Source organism: Amblyomma mixtum, chromosome 5 (genome assembly GCF_055824585.1).
Source record: "Amblyomma mixtum isolate Tamu chromosome 5, ASM5582458v1, whole genome shotgun sequence".
In the NCBI taxonomy this organism is placed as follows: domain Eukaryota; kingdom Metazoa; phylum Arthropoda; class Arachnida; order Ixodida; family Ixodidae; genus Amblyomma; species Amblyomma mixtum.
Window position 1 is genome coordinate 149,760,535 of NC_143016.1, and position 18,287 is coordinate 149,778,821.

Genomic DNA, 18,287 nt, shown 5'->3' on the forward strand with positions numbered 1-18,287 from the left:
GCAAAGGTCTTTATAGTTCAGCAATGATATTTGTAATAGAAAGTGTCAGAGGGATGCCCGGCAAGTTGTTTAGCTTGGGCGAAATACCCAATGAGCGGTGCGTGCTGGCATCTGGGACTTCGACAACGATGGTTTTGTTCGTACAGTTTCTACTTGGAGCATCGACACTCCTTCAGCATGTAGCTTTTGAGCAGGGTCTCCTACCCTGTAGCTCAAGGTATGGAAATTCTTGGGCAACCCCCAACCGCCCATTAGCCACACCACCAAAGCCTTTCCCTCTCATTGCCCAGTAACCGTCTTCTGCTAGTCCGCCGTGAGCGCGAAATCGCAGCCAGCTTTTGGATTTTGATATAAGAGGCTCGTCCTTGACGGAGACAGTCAGCTATAATAGAGTTTAAAAAGGCATCTGAATTTATCTTGTATAGGAATGATAGTAGATGTTCATATGACTCGACGAGTTTTTAAAGGCGTAGTTTTCCTTAAGGGCTGGAATATGTATGCCGCAGTTTCGTGAAAGTCAATACAACTCCGCAACTTTTCTACGGCAGTCTATGGAGAAAGTTACATCTAGGCACTAGTAAACCGTCACGTAGTTTCTTGTATCATATTTGTATAGTCATTTGAATAGCGCATTGAAATCCAAGCAAATGCACAAATTTCTTCACATTTCTGGTACGCTCACCGGAAACTGAAATGTTGAAAAGAAGGGTGGACCCTCCGCACGAATAAGTCGAGAACAGGTAAGGTGTCAGCACAACCCATGAAGACTACCCGGGGTCATTTGACTCATAATTCAAATTCTTCGGGGAGAAGGTGGACCTGTACCGTATGGTATGGGCCTACAAACGAAATCAGGCGGTCACTGTCAATAACCAGCCAACGCAGGAGGGGTGGGAGGCAGCTGTGACCATCTCGGACGACACGAGACAAAAACGAATTAATCGAAAGAGCAAGGTGTGTTGCTAGGCGAGTTGGTTGAGGTACATCTTGTGAAAAACAGCGCTTGCAAACAAAGGACCAGAACGAGAAGGACGCCCAACTGCGCCAGCTAACAACTTTATTTCGGAAGGCAGCCGATCCGCACCTTTTATACAGAACTGGAGGGAGTAATGCGCCCGCACAAAGATCAGCAAAGTAGAGGCACGGAAAGAGCCAACAGATAGGCCAACTATTTTTATCGTAGGAGAGTTGAACTCTGGGTTATTTGGTACATACTTATGGAAAAACCAGCCAAAAGACGGGGACAAAGGAGAGACCAGGCACACACAACGACTGGAAATCTTTGTGTGCCTCGTCTCTCCTTTGTCCCCGAGTTCTTATCGTCACTGATAACCAATAACGCAGCCCAAACATGCGAGAAAAAAAGAAAGAGGGGGGGGGGATGAAGTGAATAAAGGGGAGAAAGAAAGGCAGAGAGCGTAAAAAGAGAATTCCAAAAAAATTCTAAAATCTCCCGAAGAAGCCAGCAACCAACATGGCTAAACGAATGACGATGAAAGGTGAAAAGGATAAAGGCGCTAAAAGCTGAACAGACTGAAGCATAAAAGGTGCAGGAAAGCCTGCGGAAGATGTAAAAAATCGGCACGGCTAAAAAATGGCGGAATGAAAAGCGTTAAAACTGATAAAGGCAGAAACCTGAGAAGCCGGTCAGAATGAAAACAAGAAGGGAAGGTGGTCACGAAAATGAAATTTAACAGACAACAGATCCCTAAAAAAGAATCAATGAATAATAAAAACGTGAGGGCGATCCTACACCTTTTATGCTTTAGTCTGTACAGCTTTTTCCAAAGAAGCAAGTTCCAAAGAAGCAAGCACCGGCCAGCAATCGTGTTCATCTTTTAGGAGGCGATAACGACATTCGCAAAGAAATCCAGCGGTTGCTCCAATGTGGGCCCAAGTTCGCCACCGAACCAAGCCCCTCAGCCCCGGAATTACTGACAATGGTCAGGCAAGTCTCAAGGTCAGCTTCTTCAGCTGAAATAGATCATTGTGTATCTGAAGGCGTTGACATGTTTAACCGCCGCAGTCGTACCAGCATTGAGCCCCTCTTGGAAAGACTGTCGCTTACATGAAAAACAACAACTTGTCCCTGTAAACCGCTTATAAGGAAGGGTGTTCTCTATAACTGCCGAAAGATGTAGATTGTGAAAAAGCGTCGTCCGCACTCAATTCCTGCTTTGACAAATGTAATAACGTAGCCTTGACAAAAGTTAAGAGCACAGCAAGAAAGTTGTGTCAACGGTTGAACCTCGATAAACTTTCCCTCTCGATAACGGATAGCTGTAAAATGTCCCTCAGCCTAATTTTTTACTTCAAAAACACGTAATCCCCAGTGCCCGCTCCGTGTAATCGTTTCAGAGAATGACACATGGCAAAAATTGGTTCTTAGTTTTCTTCAAGCCAAACAGCGTCCTCGCAGTAGAAGACCCGTTCCTAGTAAAAAACTCAAATGAAACCATTCACTTCTTGCAAGAACATAGAAGCAGGGACTACCTAGGTTTCTCCGTTGACGTGAAAGACCTCTATTATTCCATTCCGCATGACGATCTGCTCCATTGTGTAAATGATTGTATCGACAAGCACGGAGTTGTGGCCTCTCTAAATGCCTGTAGCGTTCCTGCTAGTGGCTTTTTAGAATTATTGTCTATCTCAGGTCTACTTATGCTGAGTGGAATGTTTCTTTTTTTATACAATAGGATATGGCATATGTATTGGATCTTCCATCGCCCCTATCCAGAGGGACCTCTTCTTGGCCATGGCTAACAGGGAAGTAAGCAAAAAGATTGCAAATTCGCCAGTGCTTAATATATTTAGATATGTCGATGATTATCAAATTTTTCTCTACTGTCCAGACAATGCTTTCATGGCCGAAATTTTCAAGGTACTAGCCATTTTTAGAGAGTCTTTTAATCCCCTTGTATTAACGCATGAAGTGCCGGAAAATGGCTGTCTTCGCTTTCTTGAACTTAAGCTGCACTTCTCACCCGAACACGTCTGCTGGATCTTCGAGCCAAGGGCCTATAAGCCACTTTTACTGTATGAGTCAGCGCATTCGAAATTGGTAAAACGATACATATTCCAGGCCACCTTCAATAAGGAATTACTCAAGTCTTGCGAGCACAGTATCGATTCTAGTTTCCTTAACCAAGCGCAGAGGCTTCTCAGTTCTGGGTACCCGGCCTTACTCTTGTGCTCAGTGGCTCAGAAAATGTGGAAAACAAGGCAAGGAAAGAACCAAACCTCAAGGGAAGGGTAGCTTCGCAATAAATCCAGGCTTTGAGCGCGAAAATTTTCTGATATTTTGTACACGCGAAACACCACTCTTTTTCCAGTATTTGTTCCTATGGTCATGCCCAGTAGTTTCTTTAGCGCAATGAACCTATGCTAGTTCACTAAGACTGGAGCAAGCGAGGAGAATCAATATCAGTTGTGGACAAACATTTCATTCGAGGTATTTGTAATATTGTGAGACGGGAAACAGCGCAGGATGGAGCGAGCTTTAATGCCACCCGCAAATATGGCGACCAACCCTCCGAAGAAGATGAACAATGATGATGAATATGCAGAGATGAAGCCGAAAGTCGCATGTTGTGCTTACAATATAAAATCACGTTTTGTGCCATTCTCCATCTGGACAAAAATCTTTAACGGCGACTTGTTTCGTTCTCATTTGGTGACGCACGCCTATGTCTGCTTCGGTAATTGTTCCTCTCGCGAAATTGGCTGACTCCCCAAGAGTGAAGGGCAGATCCTTCAATTTCGGTGCTTCGGTGCAACGTAAGAGTCATCCTGTGTTATGGTATCATCCCATCTTCCTCTCTGAAGCTGGCCGGCAACGGCTCACGCGGCTACTGCTCAGGAGCAGCCCTCGGATAGTGGAAGCAAAGCGGCTGTGATACATTGCGTGTAGTACGCAAGAAACCAGCTCCTTCATTACTTTGGCAACGGTGATGGCGACAACACATCCAAGTACTCGTGCAACCTTTTTCTCCTCTCATGGAGGATAGCACACCTACCTGACTTATACGACGGCGTAATTCAGACCATCAAGAAAGTTTAGTTTGCATACTTTGGAAGTCATTGCGCTAATAAGCCCTTTCGATGTGTTCGTGCAGAATTGTTTATTCCAACCCATCTGTGGTCGTTGACTTAAGTTCAAATAAACTTACGCGGCACAATACATATGCTAGTGCTCAATAGGTAATAGATATTGTGCATGCAGATGAACTTCGTTGAACCGTTAGCGCCATTTTTCTATGTTGTGTAAAAGCACCATGCTCACATCTTTCACTGCTACTTGTGCATCATTTAAGAGAGTTAACTACGTCCCTGCTTACTTGGACGACGATAATTTCACGAGAACACGCAGACAAAGCGCAAATAGATAATTAATTTCGAAGAGCTAACCGATGGAGACCATCCTCTGTTGAAGCGCAGGTCTAAGAAAACTGAGGGTATTACAACTGTGTGCGGTCACCACTACCAAGTGCATGTGAAGAAGTACGCAACGCTCCTGGCGTCGAAGTCGTGTTGTGACCCATTCTTCAAGCTTGTCACGAAGCGCCGCGGATGCAGGCTAATCACAACAGTACTTGCCAATATTTGTCCTTCGCCCGGCCTTATTCCCCGAAACCGACTGCGCCAGTCGTGCCACAGACAGTGCTACACAATACAAGATAATACAACTGGTGAAGCCTCGGCCTTGAGAGTGGAGAACACGCAGATTGTAGTGACCCTGAAGTGATCGCTGAGAATGTCAATAAGGATCTTGCAGCCGCCGGCGAAAGCCCTCTGAAGAGAAAAGCGCACAAAGGCTTCGGGAGACCTACAACAAAAAAGAAAACTAGAAGTGATCGGAACAGCGCCACAAAATGGTGTAATCGTACTCCGGGCTCTCAGGTCCATCAGAACCTGCGATTGATATTTGTGATGGCCTCACCTTGAGCGATTATGCATCACTAATGAAAGATTTAAAAGAAAAGTATGAGCAAGAAAAGCAAACAGAAACAAAAATACAAAAATTCACATTGGCGACAAAGTCATGGTCACGAGAAAAATTCACGAAGTTTGTCGAGCCTCCCAACGACAGGTGCGCGCTGCGACGGCAATAAGATCAACAACGGGAGTGCCTAAAACACCTTCAAGAAAGATGGGCCGCCATGTCAGGCAAGAAGTTCAAAGTGCACTGAAAAAATTATATGAAGACGATGCGTTTTCGTACTCCCTTCCAGGCAAGAAGGACGTCTTTCATGGTCAGAAGAAGCGTCTCTTATTGCTTAGTTTAAAAGAACTGTATGAAGAGTGGAAGAAAACGTCTGATTTGAAATGCGGATTTTCATAATTTGCAAGCCTACGCCCTCCGTGCTGCGTCTTAGCTACAGGAAGCGGCAGTGATATAGCCTGCGTATACTTACAGCACGAATACTTCACACTCATGCTCCATGCTGCTGCCCTTAAGGAAACAATGGAGGATTTAGTGCCGCCGATAGCACGTTAATTAGGCGATGAACGCTCCATGTCTACCAGGTGCGGCACATGCCCTTCTACAGACACCGCTGAGGCTATCCTGCGGGACGTACCAGCTTTAGACAATGAGAATGTTGAATCATAAAGCTCAGCAGTGGATTCTCAAAGTATGCTATCGGCTCGAAACAACTATCTGTACGCCCGAAGAGTTGCGCGAAAATTTTTCTTAAATGTTCAAGGAGCAGAACATTTCAGCAGAACATTCGTTAGTAAAAAAATGAAACAGTAAAATATCTCAGGGACGTAAAGAGGAACCTTGGAAAAGATGAAGCAATCGTACTTATGGACTTTGAGAAGAAGTACTGTTTCACGGTTCAAGTTGCTCCGCAGTCTTACCACTGGGCGAACACGCAGGCCACGTTGCACCCAGGTGTAGTATATGTTCGGCCAGAAACCGCAGCTGCAATTGTTGTGAAGGATTTTGTAGTTTTGAAAATCCCTCGAACCCAACACGTGTGCTCTGGCAATGTTTCAAGCTGTGGCCGTCAAAATACTCCGCAAGTGCGGAACATTTATGATTTTGCGGACTGGGCCACCTCCCAATATAAGAGCAAAGAATAGTTTCTTAACCTTTGTTACCGCGAAGATGATTTTGGCATATTTGCTGAGTAGAACTTTTTCGCAACTACTCATCGCAAGAGCGCTTGCGGTGGCGTTGGCGGCACGATAAAGAGGCTTGCATCAAGTGCAAGAATACAAAGACTTTACGAAAGCCACATCATGGCACCTCGTCCACTTTTGAAGTGAGCATATGCTAACAAACAGTTAGATCCCTTCGGTCTCATAAAACGCAGTTCAAGAAAAGAAAGTTCCTACTTGATGAAAGGTTTGGAATGGCTGTTCCGGTGAAAGGCACACGGACACTCCTGTCTTAAACCCGCCTCTCTCAGTGCTGTTCTCGCTGGAGTCACGTCCTTCTCAGAAGCGGAGGAGTTTCAAACATGAAAGCAGTTATACGCACATCAGCTTTCGTTCCACGACCCAGGGATTCAGCACCACCCACTTTGAGCCATGTCAAATCAAAAGCACAGTTTCTGTTTCGAAGTCCTTGAAGAGTATATTGTATAAAGCACTAAGCAAGAGCGACAGAGGGCGCGGCTGCAGTTATTTCGAATTATTGTTTTGTAAAACGTAAATGAATGCTCACAGTAAATGCTCGGGAAGCTATTATTTGGGCTCATGTTACTCTTCGCATTATATCGTTCACACTATTTACTGGTGCCACCACGGAATCAAACCTGCGGATCAAGTTGATCAAAAGATTAACATTGTTGCGTAGCACTTTCACAAGGAAAACGCACCTCAATGTGCTGGATGCATCCGTGTTTGAGAAAAATGCCTTATTCTATATTTATGATAAGCTCTGTTAACATTAGAGATGTCGGGAACCCGGCAAAATGCGTTGAGTCCGGTGCAGAGCTTAGTTGAAAATAGAAAAACCTGAGGGATGCGGAGGCGAGACTCTGGTCTTACAAGGCGACCTTATTCGCTTTTGTAGACGCCCCCTTGAGTCACTTGATTCTGTCCTAGCACGTCGCAGAATGCGGCTTTTCTAAACACATCACGCTAGAAACGGGATGACGGCATCGCTCAAAGCGGCCTTGCAACTCCTGAGCACGTGAGTACACTGAAAGATGGCAGTCTGAACAGCGCCAAGGTTGTGGTCTGCACTGAAGCGACAGTAGGGGGCAACCATGACCGGGGCTGCGACGCTTAAGTTCAAAAATTTTTTCCTTGACGGAAACTCAAAAGAGCGCCATAAAAATTCTGAGGAAAATTGGAACAATTCGGGCTATCAGTTGTATGTATTAGCATTTCTACAGTGAGCACCTCAGCACAATATTTTTACCTAAACACGCAGCAGGATGGTATTTTTTGCAAATCTGACATTTTTTATAGAAATTTATATTTAGATCAGTTTTAGTGTAAACATTTTTTTCATGTAGTACGTGAAATGGCGGGCTGGCGAGACATGGCGAAACATGACAAACTTTTGGGCATGGCAACTGAGTTGTTGGCGAGACAGGGAAAACATCATTTAATGCACCGGGCTATAAAAGACGCAGAAAAGAACAGCTCCTGAATAATTTCAACCATCTTGGTTTCACTAAAGAGTAGAGACATCGCGGAACGCGGGGGCGTTTTTATTTTTCGCTTTCATTTATATGCGGGTGCGGCTGGCAGGAGACAATTCTGTGACTTTGGGCTCCTGAACATCCTTTAATAAAAAGAAGTTAATCTTACTGGCGCTCTTAATCTTGCTGAGCGACTTTCTTTTCACTTCACGCAAACACATGTTTTTCTAGATTTCCCAGAGAAGTGAAGTAATACGGTTTCAGAATAATAAAAGACATAATTGCCCGAGCATAGCAGGACTGTCCCTTAAGAGGATGTCATTTAAGAAAAAAACAGCCGAATTAATAAAAGAAACATATTTGCTCCGATGTGTTCCAACCTGGTTTCGTGTTGAATTGTTAGCATCACGACTTAATAATGCGTACTCTAGCCCTTGCGAGAAGTAATTTCTAAGACTGAGGTCTAAATGTAACACGTCTTATAGACCTGACGAGATACCGAAAGCTTTTATGGCCTTATGCAGCCGCCATATCAAGGTTATCGTTCGCAGTTCGTTCACCGTATGTAAATACACCCACCCTTTATTTAACAGTATCGCGCGACCATTGACCGGCTGGACTGTCAGTGTTGAAACAAGCGAAAAGAGGCTCATGTTCGAACATATTGAAGCTGTTTCTTCAGCGCGATACCTTGGTGTCGCTATAAACACACCTTAACCCACAACGAACAACTATATAGCACTTGCTTGTTAGTATTCCGGCACCTAAACTTCAAAAGCAAAACTAAAACAAGCCGCGAGAACTAAACGAAAGTTAGCTAACTCTTTCGTCATGAGATCAGTACTAGTTTTTGATACAACTTCTAGAATTCATGAGCTAAAGGTAACTTTTAAATAGTTGGAATATTACCGCGTAAAGCCATGCGCTATTTGTTCTGCAATGGTCATACAAGTGCAACTGACATTATTAAACTACATCACGTTCAAATCTTTCAAAAAAGGCGGTAAAAAAGCTGCAGGATCAATTTGGAGTAAAGAAAGCTCTTTTTTCGACATCATACAACTTGCAAAGCATTGAACCCAGCGCTCGATAACTAACACCTTAATTAATGCCATTAATGCCTTTAAATATTCTTTTACCCCCTCCTCTTTGTTGAGAGTTTGTTGAGGTTGAGCCACGCGCCGCCGTCAGTGTAACCAAACCGATCCACAAATAAAATGAAACCTTGCTAAAATCATTTCAACTCTCAACAGAAATGAAGCTTTCTCACCATGCACCAATACCCATCAAGTGTCTAGTAACAAATAACATCTGAATCGGAGTCTGCCCTACCCTCCTGAAAACTGGACACTGTAGATAGACACTGATGATGTGGCTGGGTTTATTTGGGTTTCATTGGGTTTATTGGGTTTCATGCATGTATTCTGCCTAAATAATGTGAAAGCATATTTTAGAGATCGCGTTTTGCGGCCAGTGCAGTGAGGGGGGCGCGGCCACGTCGGACTCTTTTCAGGGCTTATGGTGCGCGTCTGGAGGCAATCCTAGGCAACTTTCTCGAGTAAAGGAAGGAAGGAAGGAAGGAAGGAAGGAAGGAAGGAAGGAAGGAAGGAAGGAAGGAAGGAAAAAAATGAAATAATGAAAGAAGGAAGGATGTAAAGGAGGGAGAAAAGAAAGGGAAATAAAGAATGGAGGGAAGAAATAGAAAGGAAGAAAGAAAGAAAGAAAGAAAGAAAGAAAGGAGGAAAGAAAGAGAAAGAAGAAAAACAGACAAAGAAAGAAAAAAAGGCGGAAAGAAGGAAACTTTAGTCCTAGTTAACCATTAAATGTGTGCAATGTTTGCAAGATTTCCTGAGCTGGTAAGCACCACAGCTTATCACCTTTCTGGTAAAATATACTCGCAATGCGTTGTCATGCTTCAAAGCTTGGACTAAGGTAAAACAGTTTAGTGATGAACAGATTTTTGTGCAAGTATCACTTCTTTCTGCTGGCGTCCATAGTAAGGATTAGCGGTGCTTTCTCAATGAACAAGTGGTCGATACCATGGTATGAAGGTCCTTATATTTTATTTTTGTTATGCATCTGCGGCTTCTTGAAAACAAGAATTTCATTTCCACGCTAGGTTGCTAGTACCTGAAGATTTCATAAGGGACAATTAGTTAATGGAGTAGACTGCCGAGTGGTGTTATGTGTGTTTTATGAACCGGTGCATTCTTTTTAATGTTTCAAAAGTGCATGTCTAAATTTTTTGGTCTTCTTTCTTGTGCGTACAGTATGCTTTTAACACTGCTTGACTGCTGAGGTTTCATGACTTAAGTATTCCTTATTTTAAAACACCTATCCGTGCTTCGAAACTGTTATGCCTTCCTGTTAAATAAGTTGGATATAACCGCACCTAGAGTGAACAAAATGTATTTGCTTATTAAAGTAAGCCCTTTGTTGCAATATGTTCTCACTCAGTAACACCTTCTTGTTTGTTCTTGAGATCCGTTGAGGCTTTTTGCCGGCTTTCTCATAGGTAGACTCAGGTTGTGAACGGTTATTTGATGCTCCCCACTGCACTCTCCTAGAACAGTGCATATTGTCACGAATGCAGGTTCCAGCTATTAATGCTGCTTCCCGTGGCGATCAATATGTCGTCCAAAACTTGAAAAAGAAACTTTGCTTGGAAAAACTATTCCTCAGGTTTCAAAATTCTTCCTGGCAGAAGGGTGCGGGAATAAACAGCAATGAGTTAAAAGTAGTCGGCGTCGTTTCCAAAACTGATATCTTTCGGCATGATTTCTTGACCTAGAAAACCTAAGTTAACAGTGTCTGGCACACTAATGCTGCATGGTAAAGATCATTGACACGCTTGATACCAATGAAGAAATGTGAGGGCCAGCGTCATGATTTTTTCGAAAGAGCGTAAGTCATTTCCGCTCTCTCCTCCCCACGACTATAATACGGGCAGTCACAGCTGCAAGAAAACAGCTGCGGTTAGAATTTAAGTTACTATTACCCCTAGGAAGCATTTCAAATAACTCTGCAGTTTATAATTAATGCACTACAGTGATAATTATGTCCCTTTTGTTCACACCATCGTTACTCGGCCTAGTTCCTACTTTTATGATTGAAATCTGAATGGAAACACAGTGGAATTCAAAATTATTATCAGTCGCACCTGAATTCACATTTCACCTTTTAAACATATATGTGATTTCATTCGACTGTTATTCCTACTACCGTTAAGAACAGCAAAATATTGGTAGTGGCTTAGCTCAGCTCGGCTAGGATATACGTAGCGAAAGCTGTTTCGTCCACTGACATTTCAGTAGCGACACGCCGTCGTTGTCGTTCAGCAGGTTGGCGGTGTTTCTTCGGGCGACTCGGCCGCCCGCTTAGCCTTTCTCCCGAATATTAACAACATCCTAAAAAAACACTTTAATATCATAGAACAGAGTGACCGCCTTTCAAATATTTTCACAACGGTCCCCAAAGTAACATATAGGAGACCAAAAAATCTGCAAAACCATGTTGTCCATTCGGCAGTCAATAGACCGAGAGCTGTAGGTTGCACACAATGCAAAAAAAGCCGATGTCAAGTCTGCAAACACATGGAAACCACGGCACTGGCTAAAAGCACCCATTCAAATTTCAAGCATTCTAACCGGGAAGACCTGAATTGCGATTCCAGCAACGTGGTTTACATGCTCGAGTGTGGCGACTGTCGAATGCAATACATAGGCCAAACAAACAATTCCTTCCGTTTCAGATTTAATAACCACCGCTTACATACCCAATCCCTCCCCAACCTCCCTCTTTCGAAACACCTCCGCGAGAAAAGTTACGAGTTTGACAAACTTAAAGTAACAATACTACAGAGTGGCTTCAAAAACACTCGTGAGCGCGAGCAACGAGAATCATATTTTATTTTTAAATGTAACACAGTGCAAAATGGCATTAATGAAACTTACGGCACCCTCACCTCTCTTCCGAGGTCAGGGGCCTACGAAATTAAACAAAGCAACACTGACTAAGTCGTCTGAGGTCATACCCCTTTCTGCATGCCACACCTGTGCCACACGTGTGCCGTTTCCCCCCCGGGTGTGCTCACCTTGTGGTCACGCGAATGCCGCACAATTTCTTTTTATTTTTTTATTTTTTCCTTTTTAATTTTACTATGTAAGCTCACATTTTTTTCCTTATATTTTTTCTTTTTTTACATTCCTTCCAATACTTCCCCTCAACCAGGGGTGGGTGCACTATAGCTGGGTGCGAAGAAAAAGCACTACTTTAAAGGTTTTCTTTTACCTATTTCACTTTTTTTTCGAGGTTTCTTCCTTGCTCTGTTCATTTCCCTTTTTTTTCTTCTTTTTTTCTGTTGTCTGCTCCCTCTGTTGGAGGGTCATATTTTATTTTTTTGCTCTCGCGGCCAGGAGAAGGAACAAGTTTTCGCATTTTTCTACGAAAGTTGTTTGGACGGCCACGCACCTGTCGAGCACCTCCCAGCTGGACACGACTGTCAATAAGCAAGCCTGTGGTGCTTAACAAAGCAGAGGCCGCATCTGGACGTTGTATTTTCTGACTGAGTACCTGTGCCTCGCACTCTTTTTTTTTTTTTGGTGTATGTGTGTGTGGGTCGCACTGCCTCTAATAATTTTTTATGCGTATTTTTCTGCTATGTGCTTTGTGTTTCCCACTTACCTGTTCTGTGCCCGCCCCTATAAAAGGGGATGCATTCACGATGTAAAATCACTCCTGAAGAAGATCGGTCTTCCGATCGAAACGTCGAGTTTAATAAATATGTTTCCTTTAACGAAGCGTATACTTCGCTATATATTCTTATAAGCAGTCTAGTACCTCACGCTTTCGCAACCTATATGTATATATATATATATATATATATATATATATATGCTGCCGCGGTGGCTCAGTGGTTATGGTGCTCGGTTGCTGACCCGAAAGACGTGGGTTCGATCCCGGCCGCGGCGGCTAGAATTTCTTTGGAGGAGAAATTCTAGAGGTCCGTGTACTGTGCGATGTCAGTGCACGTTAAAGAACCCCAGGTGGTCGAAATTTCCGGAGCCCTCCACTACGGCGTCTCTCATAGCCTTAGTCGCTTTGGGACGTTAAACCCCATAAACCAAACCAAACCAAACCAAAGCACTCACACACACACACATATATATATATATATATATACACACACACACTTGGGAGGTTGCAGCCTGCCAGAAAACAGGCTAAAGGCAGGCAGACAGAAAGACAGGCAGAGAGATGCACAAAATACATTCTCATAACAGTATATGCAAGAAATGGAAGCCTTAAGCGGCAGCGCACTGAAACCAATAAGTAACGCAGATCAGGTAATATATTATGCACATCGTTAGTACCATCAACGATGACCTTAGCAATTTACAATATTCAAAATTTTATTCCGAGAACATCAGGTATGCATCCCTCCGTAATCTCGGTTCTGTCATACACTTATATGACTGTTTCCTCAAATCTTTCAGGCAGCTAAATCCCGGCAATAATTTTCCACGAGTGCTTGCGAGTGTTTTCCGCGAGCGAATTGCGAGTGTTTCTGAATGCTTCTTAAGATTGTTCATTCTTCTCTTCGGATGTAATACATCGTTTTTACTGGTACATCTCTGCTGTTGTGCCCTGCGTTGTCAGGACCTAGTCAGAAGACCTTTTCTCTCTTTTAGGCCTACCTGGAAACACAATTAGTACTTGTACACAGAACGTTCGAAGGGTATAGGTATGTTGAGGAAGTAAATGCTTTCACTGCCAGTCAGCTAAAACAGGTCCACCTTGTTTGCATCGAATTTTCGCGACTCGCGTCTAGTATGGGAAAGAAGTGCTAATAAAAGATATAAGATAAGCTTGTTCTAACAAATAATTACTCTACGAGGGATCGCAAAGCTGCCCTATCATGTACACACATCTACGTGCTTTACAAATCTCAAAATTCTGAAAATAGACAAGTTGCGTCAGTTCAGTCTACGGTCTGCACCTCAATACGAAACACTTAAGAAGCGTTCACACCATTCTGAAACTTACAAAACAATACTTCACTACGCTATATGAGGCCCTCAAAACTTGGCCATGTCCAAAGATCTCGCACCATCTATTGATTTCAGATGAGGCAGTCAAGCACGCCAGAGGGTTTGAACAAATTCCGCCTAACGAAGATAATTTTGTGTGTTCTTTCTCAAAAGTTATTTTGATGCGAATTTTCCACGATGCTTGTGAACATTCTTTTTGCTTTACTACATTTTGATTCATGATGCGGTATGTTTATGTCTTATATGCAGGGTGTTTTGCGGATTAAGGATTAAACAAAAGTGGCGCACCAGAGCTGGTTGAAATAAACGACATATTGCCTGTGCTGTGGCACTCCTCAGAGTATCTTTAAGCTCCGATTATTTGGTTATTAGCTTATTTTCTTGAAGCAGAAATTTAAGGTTTAGTTTAAGGTCGCGTGCGCTTCTTCTAATTTGCAGGGAGTAACGAAACGACCGATCCAGGTTTTTGTAGCAACGTATCTTCTACGACGTCCTTTCTTCTAGACTTTAAAGGAAGCCCGCGAAATATTACAAAACAACCGTGTGTCTGCGCTCTTGCGATGCGGTAATCTAGCGCTGTCAAGCGCGTCCTGAATGAACGAACCGTGTGCTCTCAACGTCTGGAGGTGGGCAGCCGACGCCGCTCTAAGCAGAGCCTTGAAAGTGCTTTAAGACCATCTCCTTGAACATGAAATGCGCTCACCGTCATCTGAGATAAATGATAGGCATGCCACCGGCAGCCAATGTGAACTGTTTTTTTTTTTACTGAACCATCGCACGGACCAAACAAAAATGGAAATCAATAGTGAATTCGCGTCTTTTCAAGGTAGTCTCTGTTTTTTTTTTTGTTTTTATCACTTTCCACTCTGACAAGCTGAGTGGAGGCCGGTCACATCGGCATGCGGCCAGCGTGCACGTTTCGTTCGTTCAAAACACAGTTGAGAGCATTGGAATCTGTTACCGCTTGAGCGCAGTCGCGTGCTCTTCTTTATATTTCGCGGTCTTTCTTTCAATGCCGGAAAAAAAGGCCACGTAGAAGATACGTTACTGCAAAAAGTGGAACGGTTGTTTTATAACCCCCTGAACAACTTATCGAAAGGCATATGACCCTAAAGTGAATATTAGAAATTTTACGAATTAACATTAACTAATTAAGCGGAATTTTAAATATGATCTGAGGAGCTCCATACGACGGGAAACAATATGTCGCCCGGTTTCCCCCTGCTCTCGTGGACCACTTTTTTAAATCTTAGAGTGAATTTACGTGGCATGTCCTGTACATTGAGAAAGGAGCATCGCATTTGTGATATCTATAATTGTGTATGTATTCCTTATCCCTCTAAAAGTGTCCGCCTCCTAGTACTGGGAGGTGAGGCCACTTAAACTGCTAATTTTAAGGTTTTATCCACCTTCCCAAACATATCTAGTTTGTGGTAAAATAAACCATCTTTAATTTACATTGTTTCCTTTCGCACAATATATCGTGCCAGTCACACGTTATTGTAATACTCTGGAAAATACTCTGAAATAAATTCTCATAAGAATTCAACTGCCGCAGAGACCAGGCTACTGATTAAGCGATTAGGCTTTGAGTGCCCCGAACAGAGGAGGCAATGACTTCTCTGCAGCAAAGTAAACGTCAAAAAATACAGTTTTGGGCGAAAGTAGAGGTGTTTTTGCAGTGAGCGTGGCTAACGGCAAAAAACAGTCATTTCACGTAGTGTCAATACCGACGCACGTGCCGAGAAAGGGATTTTTCCTCGCTGGTTCTACGACCGGTTTCTCTTGTGCAATATTTTTATCTCTGTAGTTTCTTTTTTGGTTTACTGGACTTGCCTGCAGCGTTCCGTATAGCTCTTTAAGTGTTGAACGCTGCACAACAGTTAACACTGTGGGGACGGCGAGCTTGAAGCAGGATCGTTAGCGTCTGCGGAGACAGGTGAGTGGAAAGTATCGAATTGCTACGCAATTTCCGGGGTTGTATAGATATGCAGACACTGGCGGAAACGATAAGAGTTCAAGGAAAGGACTGCCTTTTTCAGCGTTTCGAATCGATTTCTTGTGATTTGAAAATTTCTTCATTTTCACTAGGAAAGATTCTAGAGCTTTTTCGCCATAATTTCATAGATACTCCGACAATGCGGTTTATTGTTCACTAAAAAGTTTCCTAAAGGACGAGTCACACTGCAGAAACAGTATTCTAACTCCGTTCGCAAACACGACATTTCCGTAGTGTTGCCAACTCTGTCATACCGCATCAACACGAACTCATAGCAAACACATCCTTTTTCTGCAGCAGCACGTATCGGAAGCTTCTGAGAGAACTTTTGGCGATCTCCTTTCCCTTCTCAGCCACGGAATATTGGAGACACATTGCGCTGCCGAGCAGCTTGTGCGTTTGGCAATAAATATGTATGTGATTAAATGCCGTGTGTGACTGCTGCAGCAGTAGTTGTGCTGATATTTTGCGCCGTCGATTCTGGCCCGGACGACGCATATATTTGACAGAAAAATGCGCCTACACATTACAACGTCTCTCTTCCAAAACGTATGTGGTACAAACTGAAATGGCTACGCGGAATGTTCCCCATTAAAAAAATTCAAAGAATTTACGCAATACGGCTCGTTTGGTAGTCTCGGTTTTCAAGACACGTGGACAGTTAACTCGTACTCACCTGTAAGTTCCGATCCAAACTGTGTAGCGATCTCTTCTAAAAAGTTTCCAGAAAGCTTTCGCACCGAGGCAAAGCCGCAGCAGCCTGTCTTGTCACCCTGGCGGCCATGCAGGTTGACAAGATGTTGGGGAACGGGCTAGTTCGGCAGCTTGTTGCTGCTCGCTGGCAAATGCTGGCTCGCTAGCAAACGGGTTCGGTTGCTGACACTGTTGGGTTTCCTCAGTGTGACATGGGCTTAAGACAAATGTTTGTTGCCAGACATAGAAGCGGAGATCTGCCAGCACTCCCAAAAGAACTCAGGATGGAAAAGACTAAAGCAAGATATCGTCAGTTTTGTTCATGTCTGATTGCAGGAAAATTGCACGCCACAGAAACAAGCCGAGTTCCCTACAGCGTTCAGTGAGCGATTGAGATAAAGTATGGGTGTACCTCTGCGCGTGTAAAGCACTGTCGGAAAAGGAATATCATCCAAAGAGATTTTACCCCTATACTTTGTGCACCGCGCGAGCAGATTTCTTAAAGAAAACAGGAGAGAAAAAGCAATAACAACCGCAGCAAGTTGCTGCTGTGGTGCCGCAATGTGTTGCAGTTGATAAGAAACTACTGCTGCAAAAAGCACAGCTAACGGGACAACAACTACTTGAAGGAATAGCCAACAACGCTGCTTGGTTTCTGCTGCAGGGCAAGTAAAATTCATCGTGTGATCTTGCTCTCGAGATCTTTATTTAAGCTCTAAGCTTGTTTGCGCACATTTTGTTGCTATATTGCCTTCATTCTTGTCAATTATATGCTTATACTTCGGGCTTACGTAATATCCTGCGGTCAAATCTACCTTGAAATGAGCGCCAGCCCAGATATATTTTGTATGCTCCATGGGAAGTCCACGGTTGGCCACTCCTTGTGTGTTCCTTATTCCTTCGACCACTTCGTCCTAAGTTTGGACGATAACAGGTGAACTACTGAGCAGCAAAACACGCTGAGTTCCGTTCTCGACATCTGCAAAGCCGAAACCTACGGTGTATGACACAGCGTATGTTTAAAAGCCTTTGTATTTCATTCAAATTATGCTGTATCGCGCTTACCTTCTCAAAGCTCCTCGTGAGCTGTAAAACACGCCGTAGTGCAGGACTCCGGATTAATATCGAACTCTATACAGCGCTGCCAATGTCCAAGAAAGAGGAATTGCTGCGCTTCTCCTCCACTGAAATGCTGATACCATGGCCTGGATTCGATCTTCTGCCCAAGTGCGAAGTCGCCGAATGCCTACTGCACACAGCAATTTGCCGTGGATCGTCAATAAAACCTGAGTGACGGCTAGAGATCCACAGCTTGGGAGTGATCGAATATTTATGAGCATTGGGAATAACGAAAACATAAAATAAAATTAGTCCACAGCTTTTCTCTCATTTACACAGCAGTAACCAAAGAATTTTCATGCTTGGCTCTTCTGTTTTTAATTAAAATAATTTATGAAGCACGTAAATCACCCCACTCATCCTACGGGGCTGATCTCTACATCTACAAGCAAGAAAATCTTTTGGCTTGGCCGAAAACGACGTAAATAAAGTCGTCACGGTTTTCCAAAACTTTCAATGAGCTCATTAAAGTGGGCCGCTGCGTGTGCAATATCAGCGCCGCATCAGCCTTGAGAAACAAAGTAAAAATTTTCTTCCCAGTTGCGCGAAGTAAAGAATGAGGATATGAAATCGTTACTATGCCTGGCAGCTAAATGCTTACACATGTGTCTTTTTAATGGAAAAAAGAGATGACTAGTTGTGCCGTGCAGTGACGTACAAAGACAACAAAACTATTACATACAGTTTCCTTAGCGTGCCGTCAGTTTCTAAGCATGAATTTTGCTTGTTATTCTTCGTTCGGAAGTGCATGGTTGATTTGTTTTTATTACCTTTATATACTTGGTTCTTCGTGCCGCTTCTATTCATGTCCGTAAGGTGGTGCTC